We start from the raw sequence: 19,853 nt of genomic DNA, 5'->3' as shown, positions 1-19,853 counted from the left end.
ACATGACGAAGCATAAACGATCCAAGGAAGAGAATCTACGCTCTCATGACCGCTTCATGGCAAGCAAACCTTCACTGGAGACAAAACTCATTTTTCCCCCCGCAAGTTCTTTTGCTTTCACAATGATGGAGGATGCATGAGAAAGTGGGAGGGAAAACCTCACAAACACAACACAACCAATGTTGTAATAACAGCTGAGCCGGCACTGATAGCGCAGATGTCTTTTGTATTGCAACACTTGTAAAGCGCACGCAGAGCTAGACAAATGATACTTCACATGCGTTGATAAAAAGGTGCCTTGCTCATTTATCTTCTTGTACATAAAAGGAGCATATTTTCACACATATCTGCAAATGGTGATGACTTTGATGCAAATGGCAGCGCTAATATGCTGTATATACTGCACGTGCACGTGCACGTGTACTGCACCATACAGCATATCGTACAGCACATATTGGCTTCTATGAGGGCTCCCTCTAGTGGACTGTAGGAGCACTGCAAGCTGGGATGACTGCCAATCTTTTCTGGGATTGATTTTGTACAATGCGGCATGCAAGGCATATGTAGCGACAATAAAGACTCAGCAAGACAAGATCTTTTGGAAGAATTCTACTGATTTTGGGTGAAGACGTACTTTTACTTATGTATTTTACATTACAAGCCTTCTTTTTTAAATTATTTTTTACTTTTTTGTTTTACATTCCCCAGCCTTCCTTTTTGTTCTTATTTATATACTTTTCTTTTTATTTGTTTTTACATTTTCCAGCCTAATTTTTTTCATTCTTATTTATTTTACATAATCAACCTTCTTTTGATATTCTTTTATATTTTTTTTAATTTTTACATTCCCAAGCCTTATTTTTTAATTTTTCATTTATTTTATCCATTTATTTTACTTAACAAGCCTTCTTTTTAAATTGTTTTTAATCTAAAAAAAAATTACAGTCCCGAGCCTTTTAAAAAAATTCTTATTTGTTTTTAACATTTCTTCCTGGTTTATTTTTTTCCATTGTGCAGTCGTCTTTTATTTATTTTTTGATTGTTTTAATTTTTTTCCTTTTTATTTTTATTTATTTTTCATATATATAGGAAACATCTGTTTCATGATGTTTCAAAATGAAATCAGTCCAATGGGATCCATTATCGTCCACACACTCGATGCAGATCCAGTAGCTGTGAAGTTGGTCACCATACCAAGATGGTGTTTGGAGCTGGTGGGGATCACGTCCACCAAGACTGAAGAGCAAACGGAACGCTGGTTGTGTTGCCGTTAGATTCCTTTGCTTTGATCAACGTTTCCACAATGAACGCGCGATGCTCACCAGTCCAATTCATGGCAGCAACTGAAAAAGAAACCAAAATAACGGCATCATAAAGAAACAAAGCAAAATGGCATCATATGTACTTTTCCAAAATAAAAACACTTTTTTGTTTTACTTTATTGACATTCCAAAGTGTGTTTGGGGGAGGAAGGAGTGTCATGGGGGGGTGTAATTTTACACATTGAACAGCTTGCAGTGCAATTACTGCCACTTAACAACCTTGTTTGTTTTGTGTAGTGAAAAAAAGATTCATGCAGACGGGAGTCTTTGTGTTCGGCGGCACAATGAAACGCCACAACAACGCGTAAAAGTAGACAAAAAGACGGCATCTCTTTACTTTTTAGTGAAAGAGGAGCGTAGTTTCCCACAATGCATTGCTGCTGCAGAGAAGCCTCACACACACGTTAGCTTCACAGGAAACGTTTTTACACTTACCAGTTTTGAATATGTGCTGTTTTTGCTGTTTTTGCAAGACGTTCTTTACAAAGTCTGGAAAAGGTTGTAGGATACTGAGGGCATTTGGTTTGTTTAAAAATATAAAAGTCAATAATTGACCTGCTGCGTTGCGACGGTCAGTGGAGTGTCGAACCTGCGGAGAACTTGTGTTTATTCTCATGCACGCATTTGCTTTTCCCCACAGGAGGTCCTACGTACGTCCATCTTCAGTTAGTGCAACTTCCAGTCTATGCTTCATTATCTCTGGCAGCCAAAGACTTCATACTTCCATCAAGTTAGCTCACGGGGCAACCCGGCGTACCGCCTGACGTCCACTTTGATGAAGATGACACTTCATCTCCTCCACGGCGACGGGGGCTGAGAGATTTAGTGTGTCCGGGGGCGTCGTTAGCCAAGCGTCGGGCGAGCGGATTGACCCCATGGGAGGAAAAGTACCAGGGAAAAGATCAATGGCGTGCTTGAGAGAACGGCACATTCATCACAGGAGCTCGCGTGGCTTCCACCTGCATCACGTGGTCGCATCACATGGTCTGCTGGATGGGTGTTGGCTACATATTCTCATTGGCTGGCTTACCTGTCAACATCGGCATTTGCAAATGAAGGACATTTTCTGTAAGTCAGGGAAAGTAAAGGCAAGTCAGGGATAACATGAGAGAACATAACGGATAAGGAAATAGGAAAAAGTAAGGAAATAAGGGGAAGTAAGAGGAAGTAAGGAAATAAGAGGAAGTAAGGAAATAAGAGGAAGTAAGGAAAAAAGAGGAAGTAAGGAAATAAGAGGAAGTAAAGAAATAAGGGGAAGTAAGGAAATAGGAGGAAGTAAGGAAATAAGAGGAAGTAAGGAAATAGGAGGAAGTAAGGAAATAAGAGGAAGTAAGGAAATGAGAGGAAGTAAGGAAATAAGAGGACGTGAGGAAATAAGGGGAAGTAAGGAAATAGGAGGAAGTAAGGAAATAAGAGGAAGTAAGGAAATATGAGGAAGTAAGGAAATAAGGGGAAGTAAGAGGAAGTAAGGAAATAAGAGGAAGTAAGGAAATGAGAGGAAGTAAGGAAATAAGAGGACGTGAGGAAATAAGGGGAAGTAAGGAAATAGGAGGAAGTAAGGAAATAAGAGGAAGTAAGGAAATAGGAGGAAGTAAGGAAATAAGGGGAAGTAAGAGGAAGTAAGGAAATAAGAGGAAGTAAGGAAATAGGAGGAAGTAAGGAAATAAGAGGAAGTAAGGAAATAGGAGGAAGTAAGGAAATAAGAGGAAGTAAGGAAATGAGAGGAAGTAAGGAAATAAGAGGACGTGAGGAAATAAGGGGAAGTAAGGAAATAGGAGGAAGTAAGGAAATAAGAGGAAGTAAGGAAATATGAGGAAGTAAGGAAATAAGAGGAAGTGAGGAAAAAAGAGGAAGTAAGGACATAAGAGGAAGTAAGGAAATATGAGGAAGTAAGGAAGTATGAGGAAGTAAGGAAATAAGAGGAAGTGAGGAAATAAGAGGAAATAAGGAAATAAGAGGAAGTGAGGAAATAGGAAGTAAGGAAATGAGAGGAAGTAAGGAAATAAGAGGACGTGAGGAAATAGGAGGAAGTAAGGAAATGAGAGGAAGTAAGGAAATAAGAGGACGTGAGGAAATAGGAAGTAAGGAAATGAGAGGAAGTAAGGAAATAAGGGGAAGTAAGGAAATAGGAGGAAGTAAGGAAATAAGAGGAAGTGAGGAAATAAGAGGAAGTAAGGAAATAAGAGGAAGTAAGGAAATAAGAGAAGGTAAGGAAATAAGAGGAAGTAAGGAAATAAGAGGAAGTAAGGAAATAGGAGGAAGTAAGGAAATAAGAGGAAGTAAGGAAATAAGAGGAAGTGAGGAAATAGGAGGAAGTAAGGAAATAAGAGGAAGTGAGGAAGTAAGAGGAAGTAAGGAAATAGGAGGAAGTAAGGAAATAGGAGGAAGTAAGGAAATAAGAGGAAGTGAGGAAATAAGAGGAAGTAAGGAAATAAGAGGAAGTAAGGAAATAAGGGGAAGTAAGAGGAAGTAAGGAAATATGAGGAAGTAAGGAAATATGAGGAAGTAAGGAAGTATGAGGAAGTAAGGAAATAAGAGGAAGTGAGGAAATAAGAGGAAGTAAGGAAATAAGGGGAAGTAAGAGAAAGTAAGGAAATAAGAGAAGGTAAGGAAATAGGAGGAAGTAAGGAAATAGGAGGAAGTAAGGAAATAAGAGGACGTGAGGAAATAAGAGGAAGTAAGGAAATAGGAGGAAGTAAGGAAATAAGAGGAAGGAAGGAAATAGGAGGAAGTAAGGAAATAAGAGGAAGTAAGGAAATAAGAGGAAGTAAGGAAATAGAAGGAAGTAAGGAAATAAGAGGAAATAAGGAAATATGAGGAAGTGAGGAAGTATGAGGAAGTAAGGAAATAAGAGGAAGTGAGGAAATAAGAGGAAGTAAGGAAATAAGAGGAAGTAAGGAAATAAGGGGAAGTAAGAGGAAGTAAGGAAATAAGAGGAAGTAAAGAAATAAGAGGACGTGAGGAAATAGGAGGAAGTAAGGAAATGAGAGGAAGTAAGGAAATAAGAGGACGTGAGGAAATAAGGGGAAGTAAGGAAATAGGAGGAAGTAAGGAAATAAGAGGAAGTAAGGAAATAAGAGGAAGTGAGGAAATAAGAGGAAGTAAGGAAATAGGAGGAAGTAAGGAAATAAGAGGAAGTAAGGAAATATGAGGAAGTAAGGAAATAAGAGGAAGTGGGGAAATAAGAGGAAGTAAGGAAATGAGAGGAAGTAAGGAAATAAGAGGATGTGAGGAAATAGGAGGAAGTAAGGAAATGAGAGGAAGTAAGGAAATAAGAGGACGTGAGGAAATAAGGGGAAGTAAGGAAATAGGAGGAAGTAAGGAAATAAGAGGAAGTAAGGAAATATGAGGAAGTAAGGAAATAAGAGGAAGTGAGGAAATAAGAGGAAGTAAGGACATAAGAGGAAGTAAGGAAATATGAGGAAGTAAGGAAGTATGAGGAAGTAAGGAAATAAGAGGAAGTGAGGAAATAAGAGGAAATAAGGAAATAAGAGGAAGTGAGGAAATAGGAAGTAAGGAAATGAGAGGAAGTAAGGAAATAAGAGGACGTGAGGAAATAAGAGGACGTGAGGAAATAAGAGGAAGTAAGGAAATAGGAGGAAGTAAGGAAATAAGAGGAAGGAAGGAAATAGGAGGAAGTAAGGAAATAAGAGGAAGTAAGGAAATAAGAGGAAGTAAGGAAATAGAAGGAAGTAAGGAAATAAGAGGAAGTAAGGAAATATGAGGAAGTAAGGAAGTAAGGAAATAAGAGGAAGTGATGAAATAAGAGGAAGTAAGGAAATAAGAGGAAGTAAGGAAATAAGGGGAAGTAAGAGGAAGTAAGGAAATAAGAGGAAGTAAAGAAATAAGAGGACGTGAGGAAATAGGAGGAAGTAAGGAAATGAGAGGAAGTAAGGAAATAAGAGGACGTGAGGAAATAAGGGGAAGTAAGGAAATAGGAGGAAGTAAGGAAATAAGAGGAAGTAAGGAAATAAGAGGAAGTGAGGAAATAAGAGGAAGTAAGGAAATAGGAGGAAGTAAGGAAATAAGAGGAAGTAAGGAAATAGGAGGAAGTGAGGAAATAAGAGGAAGTAAGAGGAAGTAAGGAAATAAGAGGAAGTAAGGAAATAAGAGGAAGTGAGGAAATAAGAGGAAGTGAGGAAATAGGAGGAAGTGAGGAAATAGGAGGAAGTAAGGAAATAAGAGGAAGTAAGGAAATAAGAGGAAGTGAGGAAATAAGAGGAAATAAGGAAATAAGAGGAAGTAAGGAAATAAGAGGAAGTGAGGAAATAGGAGGAAGTAAGGAAATATGAGGAAGTAAGGAAGTATGAGGAAGTAAGGAAATAAGAGGAAGTGAGGAAATAAGAGGAAGTAAGGAAATAAGAGGAAGTAAGGAAATAAGGGGAAGTAAGAGGAAGTAAGGAAATAAGAGGAAGTAAAGAAATAAGAGGAAATAAGGAAATAAGAGGAAGTGAGGAAATAGGAAGTAAGGAAATGAGAGGAAGTAAGGAAATAAGAGGACGTGAGGAAATAGGAGGAAGTAAGGAAATATGAGGAAGTAAGGAAGTATGAGGAAGTAAGGAAATAAGAGGAAGTGAGGAAATAAGAGGAAGTAAGGAAATAAGAGGAAGTAAGGAAATAAGGGGAAGTAAGAGGAAGTAAGGAAATAAGAGGAAGTAAAGAAATAAGAGGACGTGAGGAAATAGGAGGAAGTAAGGAAATAGGAGGAAGTAAGGAAATAAGAGGAAGTGAGGAAATAAGAGGAAGTAAGGAAATAGGAGGAAGTAAGGAAATAAGAGGAAGTAAGGAAATAGGAGGAAGTGAGGAAATAAAAGGAAGTAAGAGGAAGTAAGGAAATAAGAGGAAGTAAGGAAATAAGAGGAAGTGAGGAAATAAGGGGAAGTAAGAGGAAGTAAGGAAATAAGAGGAAGTAAGGAAATAAGGGGAAGTAAGAGAAAGTAAGGAAATAAGAGAAGGTAAGGAAATAAGAGGAAGTAAGGAAATAGGAGGAAGTAAGGAAATAGGAGGAAGTAAGGAAATAAGAGGACGTGAGGAAATAAGAGGAAGTAAGGAAATAGGAGGAAGTAAGGAAATAAGAGGAAGGAAGGAAATAGGAGGAAGTAAGGAAATAAGAGGAAGTAAGGAAATAAGAGGAAGTAAGGAAATAGAAGGAAGTAAGGAAATAAGAGGAAGTAAGGAAATATGAGGAAGTAAGGAAGTATGAGGAAGTAAAGAAATAAGAGGACGTGAGGAAATAGGAGGGAGTAAGGAAATGAGAGGAAGTAAGGAAATAAGAGGACGTGAGGAAATAAGGGGAAGTAAGGAAATAGGAGGAAGTAAGGAAATAAGAGGAAGTAAGGAAATAAGAGGAAGTGAGGAAATAAGAGGAAGTAAGGAAATAGGAGGAAGTAAGGAAATAAGAGGAAGTAAGGAAATAGGAGGAAGTGAGGAAATAAGAGGAAGTAAGAGGAAGTAAGGAAATAAGAGGAAGTAAGGAAATAAGAGGAAGTGAGGAAATAAGAGGAAGTGAGGAAATAGGAAGTAAGGAAATGAGAGGAAGTAAGGAAATAAGAGGAAGTAAGGAAATAGGAGGAAGTAAGGAAATAAGAGGAAGTGAGGAAATGAGAGGAAGTAAGGAAATAAGAGGACGTGAGGAAATAGGAGGAAGTAAGGAAATGAGAGGAAGTAAGGAAATAAGAGGACGTGAGGAAATAGGAAGTAAGGAAATGAGAGGAAGTAAGGAAATAAGAGGAAGTAAGGAAATAGGAGGAAGTAAGGAAATATGAGGAAGTAAGGAAGTATGAGGAAGTAAGGAAATAAGAGGAAGTGAGGAAATAAGAGGAAGTAAGGAAATAAGGGGAAGTAAGAGGAAGTAAGGAAATAAGAGGAAGTAAGGAAATAGGAGGAAGTAAGGAAATAGGAGGAAGTAAGGAAATGAGAGGAAGTAAGGAAATAAGAGGACGTGAGGAAATAAGGGGAAGTAAGGAAATAGGAGGAAGTAAGGAAATAAGAGGAAGTGAGGAAATAAGAGGAAGTAAGGAAATAGGAGGAAGTAAGGAAATAAGAGGAAGTAAGGAAATAAGAGGAAATGAGGAAATAAAAGGAAGTAAGAGGAAGTAAGGAAATAAGAGGAAGTAAGGAAATAAGAGGAAGTGAGGAAATAAGGGGAAGTAAGAGGAAGTAAGGAAATAAGAGGAAGTAAGGAAATAAGGGGAAGTAAGAGAAAGTAAGGAAATAAGAGAAGGTAAGGAAATAAGAGGAAGTAAGGAAATAGGAGGAAGTAAGGAAATAGGAGGAAGTAAGGAAATAAGAGGACGTGAGGAAATAAGAGGAAGTAAGGAAATAGGAGGAAGTAAGGAAATAAGAGGAAGTGAGGAAATAAGAGGAAATAAGGAAATAAGAGGAAGTGAGGAAATAGGAAGTAAGGAAATGAGAGGAAGTAAGGAAATAAGAGGACGTGAGGAAATAAGAGGAAGTAAGGAAATAAGAGGAAGTAAGGAAATAGGAGGAAGTAAGGAAATAAGAGGAAGGAAGGAAATAGGAGGAAGTAAGGAAATAAGAGGAAGTAAGGAAATAAGAGGAAGTAAGGAAATAGAAGGAAGTAAGGAAATAAGAGGAAGTAAGGAAATATGAGGAAGTAAGGAAGTAAGGAAATAAGAGGAAGTGATGAAATAAGAGGAAGTAAGGAAATAAGAGGAAGTAAGGAAATAAGGGGAAGTAAGAGGAAGTAAGGAAATAAGAGGAAGTAAAGAAATAAGAGGACGTGAGGAAATAAGAGGAAATAAGGAAATAAGAGGAAGTGAGGAAATAGGAAGTAAGGAAATGAGAGGAAGTAAGGAAATAAGAGGAAGTAAGGAAATAAGAGGAAGTGAGGAAATAAGAGGAAATAAGGAAATAAGAGGAAGTGAGGAAATAGGAAGTAAGGAAATGAGAGGAAGTAAGGAAATAAGAGGACGTGAGGAAATAGGAGGAAGTAAGGAAATATGAGGAAGTAAGGAAGTATGAGGAAGTAAGGAAATAAGAGGAAGTGAGGAAATAAGAGGAAGTAAGGAAATAAGAGGAAGTAAGGAAATAAGGGGAAGTAAGAGGAAGTAAGGAAATAAGAGGAAGTAAAGAAATAAGAGGACGTGAGGAAATAGGAGGAAGTAAGGAAATGAGAGGAAGTAAGGAAATAAGAGGACGTGAGGAAATAAGGGGAAGTAAGGAAATAGGAGGAAGTAAGGAAATAAGAGGAAGTAAGGAAATAAGAGGAAGTGAGGAAATAAGAGGAAGTAAGGAAATAGGAGGAAGTAAGGAAATAAGAGGAAGTAAGGAAATAGGAAGAAGTGAGGAAATAAGAGGAAGTAAGAGGAAGTAAGGAAATAAGAGGAAGTAAGGAAATAAGAGGAAGTGAGGAAATAAGAGGAAGTGAGGAAATAGGAGGAAGTGAGGAAATAGGAGGAAGTAAGGAAATAAGAGGAAGTAAGGAAATAAGAGGAAATAAGGAAATAAGAGGAAGTAAGGAAATAAGAGGAAGTGAGGAAATAGGAGGAAGTAAGGAAATAAGAGGAAGTGAGGAAATAAGAGGAAATAAGGAAATAAGAGGAAGTGAGGAAATAGGAAGTAAGGAAATGAGAGGAAGTAAGGAAATAAGAGGACGTGAGGAAATAGGAGGAAGTAAGGAAATGAGAGGAAGTAAGGAAATAAGGGGAAGTAAGAGGAAGTAAGGAAATAAGAGGAAGTAAGGAAATAAGGGGAAGTAAGAGGAAGTAAGGAAATAAGAGGAAGTAAGGAAATAGGAGGAAGTAAGGAAATAGGAGGAAGTAAGGAAATGAGAGGAAGTAAGGAAATAAGAGGACGTGAGGAAATAAGGGGAAGTAAGGAAATAGGAGGAAGTAAGGAAATAAGAGGAAGTGAGGAAATAAGAGGAAGTAAGGAAATAGGAGGAAGTAAGGAAATAAGAGGAAGTAAGGAAATAGGAGGAAGTGAGGAAATAAAAGGAAGTAAGAGGAAGTAAGGAAATAAGAGGAAGTAAGGAAATAAGAGGAAGTGAGGAAATAAGGGGAAGTAAGAGGAAGTAAGGAAATAAGAGGAAGTAAGGAAATAAGGGGAAGTAAGAGGAAGTAAGGAAATAAGAGGAAGTAAGGAAATAGGAGGAAGTAAGGAAATAGGAGGAAGTAAGGAAATGAGAGGAAGTAAGGAAATAAGAGGACGTGAGGAAATAAGGGGAAGTAAGGAAATAGGAGGAAGTAAGGAAATAAGAGGAAGTGAGGAAATAAGAGGAAGTAAGGAAATAGGAGGAAGTAAGGAAATAAGAGGAAGTAAGGAAATAGGAGGAAGTGAGGAAATAAAAGGAAGTAAGAGGAAGTAAGGAAATAAGAGGAAGTAAGGAAATAAGAGGAAGTGAGGAAATAAGGGGAAGTAAGAGGAAGTAAGGAAATAAGAGGAAGTAAGGAAATAAGGGGAAGTAAGAGAAAGTAAGGAAATAAGAGAAGGTAAGGAAATAAGAGGAAGTAAGGAAATAGGAGGAAGTAAGGAAATAGGAGGAAGTAAGGAAATAAGAGGACGTGAGGAAATAAGAGGAAGTAAGGAAATAGGAGGAAGTAAGGAAATAAGAGGAAGGAAGGAAATAGGAGGAAGTAAGGAAATAAGAGGAAGTAAGGAAATAAGAGGAAGTAAGGAAATAGAAGGAAGTAAGGAAATAAGAGGAAGTAAGGAAATATGAGGAAGTAAGGAAGTATGAGGAAGTAAAGAAATAAGAGGACGTGAGGAAATAGGAGGAAGTAAGGAAATGAGAGGAAGTAAGGAAATAAGAGGACGTGAGGAAATAAGGGGAAGTAAGGAAATAGGAGGAAGTAAGGAAATAAGAGGAAGTAAGGAAATAAGAGGAAGTGAGGAAATAAGAGGAAGTAAGGAAATAGGAGGAAGTAAGGAAATAAGAGGAAGTAAGGAAATAGGAGGAAGTGAGGAAATAAGAGGAAGTAAGAGGAAGTAAGGAAATAAGAGGAAGTAAGGAAATAAGAGGAAGTGAGGAAATAAGAGGAAGTGAGGAAATAGGAAGTAAGGAAATGAGAGGAAGTAAGGAAATAAGAGGAAGTAAGGAAATAGGAGGAAGTAAGGAAATGAGAGGAAGTAAGGAAATAAGAGGACGTGAGGAAATAGGAGGAAGTAAGGAAATGAGAGGAAGTAAGGAAATAAGAGGACGTGAGGAAATAGGAAGTAAGGAAATGAGAGGAAGTAAGGAAATAAGAGGAAGTAAGGAAATAGGAGGAAGTAAGGAAATAAGAGGAAGTGAGGAAATAAGAGGAAGTAAGGAAATAAGAGGAAGTAAGGAAATAAGAGAAGGTAAGGAAATAAGAGGAAGTAAGGAAATAAGAGGAAGTAAGGAAATAGGAGGAAGTAAGGAAATAAGAGGAAGTAAGGAAATAAGAGGAAGTGAGGAAATAGGAGGAAGTAAGGAAATAAGAGGAAGTGAGGAAGTAAGAGGAAGTAAGGAAATAGGAGGAAGTAAGGAAATAGGAGGAAGTAAGGAAATAGGAGGAAGTAAGGAAATAAGAGGAAGTGAGGAAATAAGAGGAAGTAAGGAAATAAGAGGAAGTAAGGAAATAAGGGGAAGTAAGAGGAAGTAAGGAAATATGAGGAAGTAAGGAAATATGAGGAAGTAAGGAAGTATGAGGAAGTAAGGAAATAAGAGGAAGTGAGGAAATAAGAGGAAGTAAGGAAATAAGGGGAAGTAAGAGGAAGTAAGGAAATAAGAGGAAGTAAGGAAATAGGAGGAAGTAAGGAAATAGGAGGAAGTAAGGAAATGAGAGGAAGTAAGGAAATAAGAGGACGTGAGGAAATAAGGGGAAGTAAGGAAATAGGAGGAAGTAAGGAAATAAGAGGAAGTGAGGAAATAAGAGGAAGTAAGGAAATAGGAGGAAGTAAGGAAATAAGAGGAAGTAAGGAAATAAGAGGAAATGAGGAAATAAAAGGAAGTAAGAGGAAGTAAGGAAATAAGAGGAAGTAAGGAAATAAGAGGAAGTGAGGAAATAAGGGGAAGTAAGAGGAAGTAAGGAAATAAGAGGAAGTAAGGAAATAAGGGGAAGTAAGAGAAAGTAAGGAAATAAGAGAAGGTAAGGAAATAAGAGGAAGTAAGGAAATAGGAGGAAGTAAGGAAATAGGAGGAAGTAAGGAAATAAGAGGACGTGAGGAAATAAGAGGAAGTAAGGAAATAGGAGGAAGTAAGGAAATAAGAGGAAGGAAGGAAATAGGAGGAAGTAAGGAAATAAGAGGAAGTAAGGAAATAAGAGGAAGTAAGGAAATAGAAGGAAGTAAGGAAATAAGAGGAAGTAAGGAAATATGAGGAAGTAAGGAAGTATGAGGAAGTAAGGAAATAAGAGGAAGTGATGAAATAAGAGGAAGTAAGGAAATAAGAGGAAGTAAGGAAATAAGGGGAAGTAAGAGGAAGTAAGGAAATAAGAGGAAGTAAAGAAATAAGAGGACGTGAGGAAATAGGAGGAAGTAAGGAAATGAGAGGAAGTAAGGAAATAAGAGGACGTGAGGAAATAAGGGGAAGTAAGGAAATAGGAGGAAGTAAGGAAATAAGAGGAAGTAAGGAAATAAGAGGAAGTGAGGAAATAAGAGGAAGTAAGGAAATAGGAGGAAGTAAGGAAATAAGAGGAAGTAAGGAAATAGGAGGAAGTAAGGAAATAAGAGGAAGTGAGGAAATAAGAGGAAGTAAGGAAATAGGAGGAAGTAAGGAAATAAGAGGAAGTAAGGAAATAAGAGGAAATGAGGAAATAAAAGGAAGTAAGAGGAAGTAAGGAAATAAGAGGAAGTAAGGAAATAAGAGGAAGTGAGGAAATAAGGGGAAGTAAGAGGAAGTAAGGAAATAAGAGGAAGTAAGGAAATAAGGGGAAGTAAGAGAAAGTAAGGAAATAAGAGAAGGTAAGGAAATAAGAGGAAGTAAGGAAATAGGAGGAAGTAAGGAAATAGGAGGAAGTAAGGAAATAAGAGGACGTGAGGAAATAAGAGGAAGTAAGGAAATAGGAGGAAGTAAGGAAATAAGAGGAAGGAAGGAAATAGGAGGAAGTAAGGAAATAAGAGGAAGTAAGGAAATAAGAGGAAGTAAGGAAATAGAAGGAAGTAAGGAAATAAGAGGAAGTAAGGAAATATGAGGAAGTAAGGAAGTATGAGGAAGTAAGGAAATAAGAGGAAGTGATGAAATAAGAGGAAGTAAGGAAATAAGAGGAAGTAAGGAAATAAGGGGAAGTAAGAGGAAGTAAGGAAATAAGAGGAAGTAAAGAAATAAGAGGACGTGAGGAAATAGGAGGAAGTAAGGAAATGAGAGGAAGTAAGGAAATAAGAGGACGTGAGGAAATAAGGGGAAGTAAGGAAATAGGAGGAAGTAAGGAAATAAGAGGAAGTAAGGAAATAAGAGGAAGTGAGGAAATAAGAGGAAGTAAGGAAATAGGAGGAAGTAAGGAAATAAGAGGAAGTAAGGAAATAGGAGGAAGTGAGGAAATAAGAGGAAGTAAGAGGAAGTAAGGAAATAAGAGGAAGTAAGGAAATAAGAGGAAGTGAGGAAATAAGAGGAAGTGAGGAAATAGGAGGAAGTGAGGAAATAGGAGGAAGTAAGGAAATAAGAGGAAGTAAGGAAATAAGAGGAAGTGAGGAAATAAGAGGAAATAAGGAAATAAGAGGAAGTAAGGAAATAAGAGGAAGTGAGGAAATAGGAGGAAGTAAGGAAATAAGAGGAAGTGAGGAAATAAGAGGAAATAAGGAAATAAGAGGAAGTGAGGAAATAGGAAGTAAGGAAATGAGAGGAAGTAAGGAAATAAGAGGAAGTAAGGAAATAAGAGGAAGTGAGGAAATAAGAGGAAATAAGGAAATAAGAGGAAGTGAGGAAATAGGAAGTAAGGAAATGAGAGGAAGTAAGGAAATAAGAGGACGTGAGGAAATAGGAGGAAGTAAGGAAATATGAGGAAGTAAGGAAGTATGAGGAAGTAAGGAAATAAGAGGAAGTGAGGAAATAAGAGGAAGTAAGGAAATAAGAGGAAGTAAGGAAATAAGGGGAAGTAAGGAAATAAGAGGAAGTGAGGAAATAAGGGGAAGTAAGAGGAAGTAAGGAAATAAGAGGAAGTAAGGAAATAAGGGGAAGTAAGAGAAAGTAAGGAAATAAGAGAAGGTAAGGAAATAAGAGGAAGTAAGGAAATAGGAGGAAGTAAGGAAATAGGAGGAAGTAAGGAAATAAGAGGACGTGAGGAAATAAGAGGAAGTAAGGAAATAGGAGGAAGTAAGGAAATAAGAGGAAGGAAGGAAATAGGAGGAAGTAAGGAAATAAGAGGAAGTAAGGAAATAAGAGGAAGTAAGGAAATAGAAGGAAGTAAGGAAATAAGAGGAAGTAAGGAAATATGAGGAAGTAAGGAAGTATGAGGAAGTAAGGAAATAAGAGGAAGTGATGAAATAAGAGGAAGTAAGGAAATAAGAGGAAGTAAAAAAATAAGGGGAAGTAAGAGGAAGTAAGGAAATAAGAGGAAGTAAAGAAATAAGAGGACGTGAGGAAATAGGAGGAAGTAAGGAAATGAGAGGAAGTAAGGAAATAAGAGGACGTGAGGAAATAAGGGGAAGTAAGGAAATAGGAGGAAGTAAGGAAATAAGAGGAAGTAAGGAAATAAGAGGAAGTGAGGAAATAAGAGGAAGTAAGGAAATAGGAGGAAGTAAGGAAATAAGAGGAAGTAAGGAAATAGGAGGAAGTGAGGAAATAAGAGGAAGTAAGAGGAAGTAAGGAAATAAGAGGAAGTAAGGAAATAAGAGGAAGTGAGGAAATAAGAGGAAGTGAGGAAATAGGAGGAAGTGAGGAAATAGGAGGAAGTAAGGAAATAAGAGGAAGTAAGGAAATAAGAGGAAGTGAGGAAATAAGAGGAAATAAGGAAATAAGAGGAAGTAAGGAAATAAGAGGAAGTGAGGAAATAGGAGGAAGTAAGGAAATAAGAGGAAGTGAGGAAATAAGAGGAAATAAGGAAATAAGAGGAAGTGAGGAAATAGGAAGTAAGGAAATGAGAGGAAGTAAGGAAATAAGAGGAAGTAAGGAAATAAGAGGAAGTGAGGAAATAAGAGGAAATAAGGAAATAAGAGGAAGTGAGGAAATAGGAAGTAAGGAAATGAGAGGAAGTAAGGAAATAAGAGGACGTGAGGAAATAGGAGGAAGTAAGGAAATATGAGGAAGTAAGGAAGTATGAGGAAGTAAGGAAATAAGAGGAAGTGAGGAAATAAGAGGAAGTAAGGAAATAAGAGGAAGTAAGGAAATAAGGGGAAGTAAGAGGAAGTAAGGAAATAAGAGGAAGTAAAGAAATAAGAGGACGTGAGGAAATAGGAGGAAGTAAGGAAATGAGAGGAAGTAAGGAAATAAGAGGACGTGAGGAAATAAGGGGAAGTAAGGAAATAGGAGGAAGTAAGGAAATAAGAGGAAGTAAGGAAATAAGAGGAAGTGAGGAAATAAGAGGAAGTAAGGAAATAGGAGGAAGTAAGGAAATAAGAGGAAGTAAGGAAATAGGAGGAAGTAAGAAAATAAGAGGAAGTATAAAATAAGAGGAAGTAAGGAAATAAGAGGAAGTAAGGAAATAGGAGGAAGTGAGGAAATAAGAGGAAGTAAGAGGAAGTAAGGAAATAAGAGGAAGTAAGGAAATAAGAGGAAGTGAGGAAATAAGAGGAAGTAAGGAAATATGAGGAAGTAAGGAAATAGGAGGAAGTAAGGAAATAAGAGGAAGTAAGGAAATAAGAGGAAGTAAGGAAATAGGAGGAAGTAAGGAAATAAGAGGAAGTAAGGAAATAAGAGGAAGTAAGGAAATAAGAGGAAGTAAGGAAATAAGGGGAAGTAAGAGGAAGTAAGGAAATAGGAGGAAGTAAGGAAATAGGAGGAAGTAAGGAAATAAGAGGACGTGAGGAAATAAGAGGAAGTAAGGAAATAGGAGAAGTAAGGAAATAAGAGGAAGGAAGGAAATAGGAGGAAGTAAGGAAATAAGAGGAAGTAAGGAAATAAGAGGAAGTAAGGAAATAGGAGGAAGTAAGGAAATAAGAGGAAGTAAGGAAATAAGGGGAAGTAAGAGGAAGTAAGGAAATAGGAGGAAGTAAGGAAATAGGAGGAAGTAAGGAAATAAGAGGACGTGAGGAAATAAGAGGAAGTAAGGAAATAGGAGAAGTAAGGAAATAAGAGGAAGGAAGGAAATAGGAGGAAGTAAGGAAATAAGAGGAAGTAAGGAAATAAGAGGAAGTAAGGAAATATGAGGAAGTAAGGAAGTATGAGGAAGTAAAGAAATAAGAGGACGTGAGGAAATAGGAGGAAGTAAGGAAATGAGAGGAAGTAAGGAAATAAGAGGACGTGAGGAAATAAGGGGAAGTAAGGAAATAGGAGGAAGTAAGGAAATAAGAGGAAGGAAATAAGAGGAAGTGAGGAAATAAGAGGAAGTGAGGAAATAGGAGGAAGTAAGGAAATAAGAGGAAGTGAGGAAATAAGAGGAAATAAGGAAATAAGAGGAAGTGAGGAAATAGGAAGTAAGGAAATGAGAGGAAGTAAGGAAATAAGAGGACGTGAGGAAATAGGAGGAAGTAAGGAAATGAGAGGAAGTAAGGAAATAAGAGGACGTGAGGAAATAGGAAGTAAGGAAATGAGAGGAAGTAAGGAAATAAGAGGAAGTGAGGAAATAAGAGGAAGTAAGGAAATAAGAGGAAGTAAGGAAATAAGAGGAAGTAAGAAAATAAGAGGAAGTGAGGAAATAAGAGGAAGTAAGGAAATAAGAGGAAGTAAGGAAATAAGAGGAAGTGAGGAAATAAGAGGAAGTAAGGAAATAAGAGGAAGTAAGGAAATAGGAGGAAGTAAGAAAATAAGAGGAAGTAAGAAAATAAGAGGAAGTGAGGAAATAAGAGGAAGTGAGGAAATAAGAGGAAGTAAGGAAATAAGAGGAAGTAAGGAAATAAGAGGAAGTAAGGAAATAAGAGGAAGTAAGAAGCAGATAGTAAGGCTCTCAGCAGGACATCAAAGTGATGCCCCCAACTGTGTCTTCAAGAAAAACACACAAGAAAGACTTCTGATAAAATCAAAATCTTTTTTTATTCTTTTTTTTCCACCCTCCCTCCCACTTGATATCATCTTTAACTTCACTTTGTGGAGTTTGGAAAAAAAATGAAAAAAGGACCCTCATCAGCAGAAAAGACTAAAAGGACAAAGTACACTCATGTCCTCACACTGTAACAACAACACCTACACACGCACACACACACACACACACACACACACACACACACACGTCTGGTCTGTGATTGGCCGATCCAGTTGATAGCATGGAATTGCTGGGCCTCTTTAGTGAACATCCTAACTGGCACAAACAAGCAACATGGCTGCTGCTGTTTGAGTCACATGACCAAAAGGCTCCTCGTGTCTCAGGCCCATCTTGACTGATGAGGAAAATGCCAGGCGTGGGCAAGAAGGCGAGTAATGGCACTCGGAGATGAGGTGGGCGACTTAATGGGGGTTTGGGAGGGGGGCGTGGTGGCAGCGACACCACTTCTTTGTGTGGATGCTCTTAGGAGAGACGGGAAAGGGACAAGACGCCGTCTGCGCTCATCCTCTCCTACTTGGGCTTGTTTGACTGCATGGGATTCCGCAGGGCTCCTTGCCGCCAAGCACCACTTCCACATCTTCACATCTTCCCTCCAGCTGGATGCTCAAACATCCTCGCTTTCACAAACAACAACTTCCACGCCATCGTGACACGTGCAAGTACTGTAGTACTGACATCATGTTTCAAGGAGCAGAGTAGTACTAACGTCCTGTCCCTCACTGAAGCACAGGTCACAGCCCCTCCTACAGCTGGTCTACGTGCAAACCACGCATGTGACGCGCTGGTTTTTGGGCCGCAGAGGTTCTTTTTTGTATGTGGCACTAGCGTACTCCGTACGTGCGCCACACACACGTTTTTACTTCAGATACACCCTTCATGCTCTAAAGTACGTACGATACCAACCCTTCATGCTCTAAAGTACGTACGATACCAACCCTTCATGCTCTAAAGTACGTACGATACCAACCCTTCGTGCTCTAAAGTACGTACGATACCAACCCTTCATGCTCTAAAGTACGTACGATACCAACCCTTCATGCTCTAAAGTACGTACGATACCAACCCTTCATGCTCCAAAGTACGTACGATACCAACCCTTCATGCTCTAAAGTACGTACGATACCAACCCTTCATGCTCTAAAGTACGTACGATACCAAGCCTTCGTGCTCTAAAGTACGTACGATACCAACCCTTCATGCTCTAAAGTACGTACGATACCAACCCTTCATGCTCCAAAGTACGTACGATACCAAGCCTTCATGCTCTAAAGTATGTACGATACCAACCCTTCATGCTCTAAAGTACGTACGATACCAACCCTTCGTGCTCTAAAGTACGTACGATACCAACCCTTCATGCTCTAAAGTACGTACGATACCAACCCTTCGTGCTCTAAAGTACGTACGATACCAACCCTTCATGCTCTAAAGTACGTACGATACCAACCCTTCATGCTCTAAAGCTTGTACGATACCAACCCTTCATGCTCTAAAGTACGTACGATACCAACCCTTCATGCTCTAAAGTACGTACGATACCAACCCTTCATGCTCTAAAGTTTGTACGATACCAACCCTTCATGCTCTAAAGTACGTACGATACCAAGCCTTCATGCTCTAAAGTATGTACGATACCAACCCTTCATGCTCTAAAGTACGTACGATACCAACCCTTCGTGCTCTAAAGTACGTACGATACCAACCCTTCATGCTCTAAAGTACGTACGATACCAACCCTTCGTGCTCTAAAGTACGTACGATATCAACCCTTCATGCTCTAAAGTACGTACGATACCAACCCTTCATGCTCTAAAGCTTGTACGATACCAACCCTTCATGCTCTAAAGTACGTACGATACCAACCCTTCATGCTCTAAAGTACGTACGATACCAACCCTTCATGCTCTAAAGTTTGTACGATACCAACCCTTCATGCTCTAAAGTACATACGATACCAACCCTTCATGCTCTAAAGTACGTACGATACCAACCCTTCATGCTCTAAAGTTTGTACGATACCAACCCTTCATGCTCTAAAGTACATACGATACCAACCCTTCATGCTCTAAAGTTTGTACGATACCAACCCTTCATGCTCTAAAGTTTGTACGATACCAACCCTTCATGCTCTAAAGTACGTACGATACCAACCCTTCATGCTCTAAAGTTGATTGTCAACTCAGCATATCGACACTTTTGATCCTTCAGAGGTCTGTTTTTTCTGTTGTTGATCTGGGCTATACTGGAAAGCACCCCACTACCTCAACAAACCTGAGGGTTTGAAATACGAGGGTCGCAGGAGCAGGAAGTACTGGAATTAAGAAGCCATGCATCAACATTCACAGTACAACACCAAAGACGGAAGGACAGGAAGACGTGAAAAGCGGAAACCTTTAGTATCCAGACCACAGACAATTGGATGGGAGGATGGTATCGATCCACACAAGCACAAGGGAAAGGGAAAAGGTTGTTGTTGTTATTGTTGACAGACAACGGCTTTATTGTATGGAAGAACGGTGAATTAGTCCACGTTGAATACAGGAAGTGAACAAATGTATCAGCAATTGATGTGAAATGGAGACAGGACAGGATTAAATGAGCTCTGCTTCTTCCTGCTCCTTTTCGGACTTGTGGAATCGTAACATGAAGCATTTGAATGAAAACTGCATGCCTGTTCCAAATAAATGTAACCATGACCACAATAAATCAGTAAATGACTTGTGGGACATGAACACACACGTCTCCTCTTTTCCTTTGGATGTTCCGTACCAAAGAATCAGATCAGGAACTCACGTACTGTCACAGCCCTAAGTAGTAGTACTACAAGGTATGCAAGTAATAGTAATCTATGTGGCATCTAGCTGAGCGTTTCCTAATGCACTCATTAGCGGCCGTAATGGAAGCGCCTTAATAGACTCGTAACTTTGACTGTGCCCGTGAGGAACGACTGAGCCTGAAGTTATTTGGTAAACATTGGACAATTAGGCTAATGTGTGGGACGCAGGCTGCTGGAAAAGATGAGAGTATTTTGGATTTTGAGCTACACTGATCGCTCATAAATAAACAATGACGCTTGGACTCATGCTCATGCACAAGTTCCAGGAAGGAAAATCAATCAACACTCCATCAGGCAGAGGAAAGTGGAGCGACACATACTTGAGGGTTTTACAAAAAAGACTTACAAAAAAAAAATTGCAAATTTAATAATTGCAAAATGAATTCATCATTTTCTGCATCTGAGCTGCACTTTGGAGCACCGACGCAAGAATCAATGCGCAATGAGAGCAGTCTTGTAGCAGGCCTGATGAATTATGCTCCCTGGGGGACGGGGTGGGGGGGGGCTGCAGTATTCCAAAAACCATCCCAGCAGAGGTATTGATCAGGCACCAGGTGAGCGCTCACATGTGCGCACACATGACAAACACGTTGAAGCTTTGTGTCATCACGTCACAGCTCCATGGAAACATTCACA

Source organism: Dunckerocampus dactyliophorus, chromosome 7 (genome assembly GCF_027744805.1).
Source record: "Dunckerocampus dactyliophorus isolate RoL2022-P2 chromosome 7, RoL_Ddac_1.1, whole genome shotgun sequence".
Lineage (NCBI taxonomy): Eukaryota > Metazoa > Chordata > Actinopteri > Syngnathiformes > Syngnathidae > Dunckerocampus > Dunckerocampus dactyliophorus.
The sequence above is the reverse complement of the archived record's forward strand: the minus strand, read 5'-3'. Positions refer to the sequence as shown.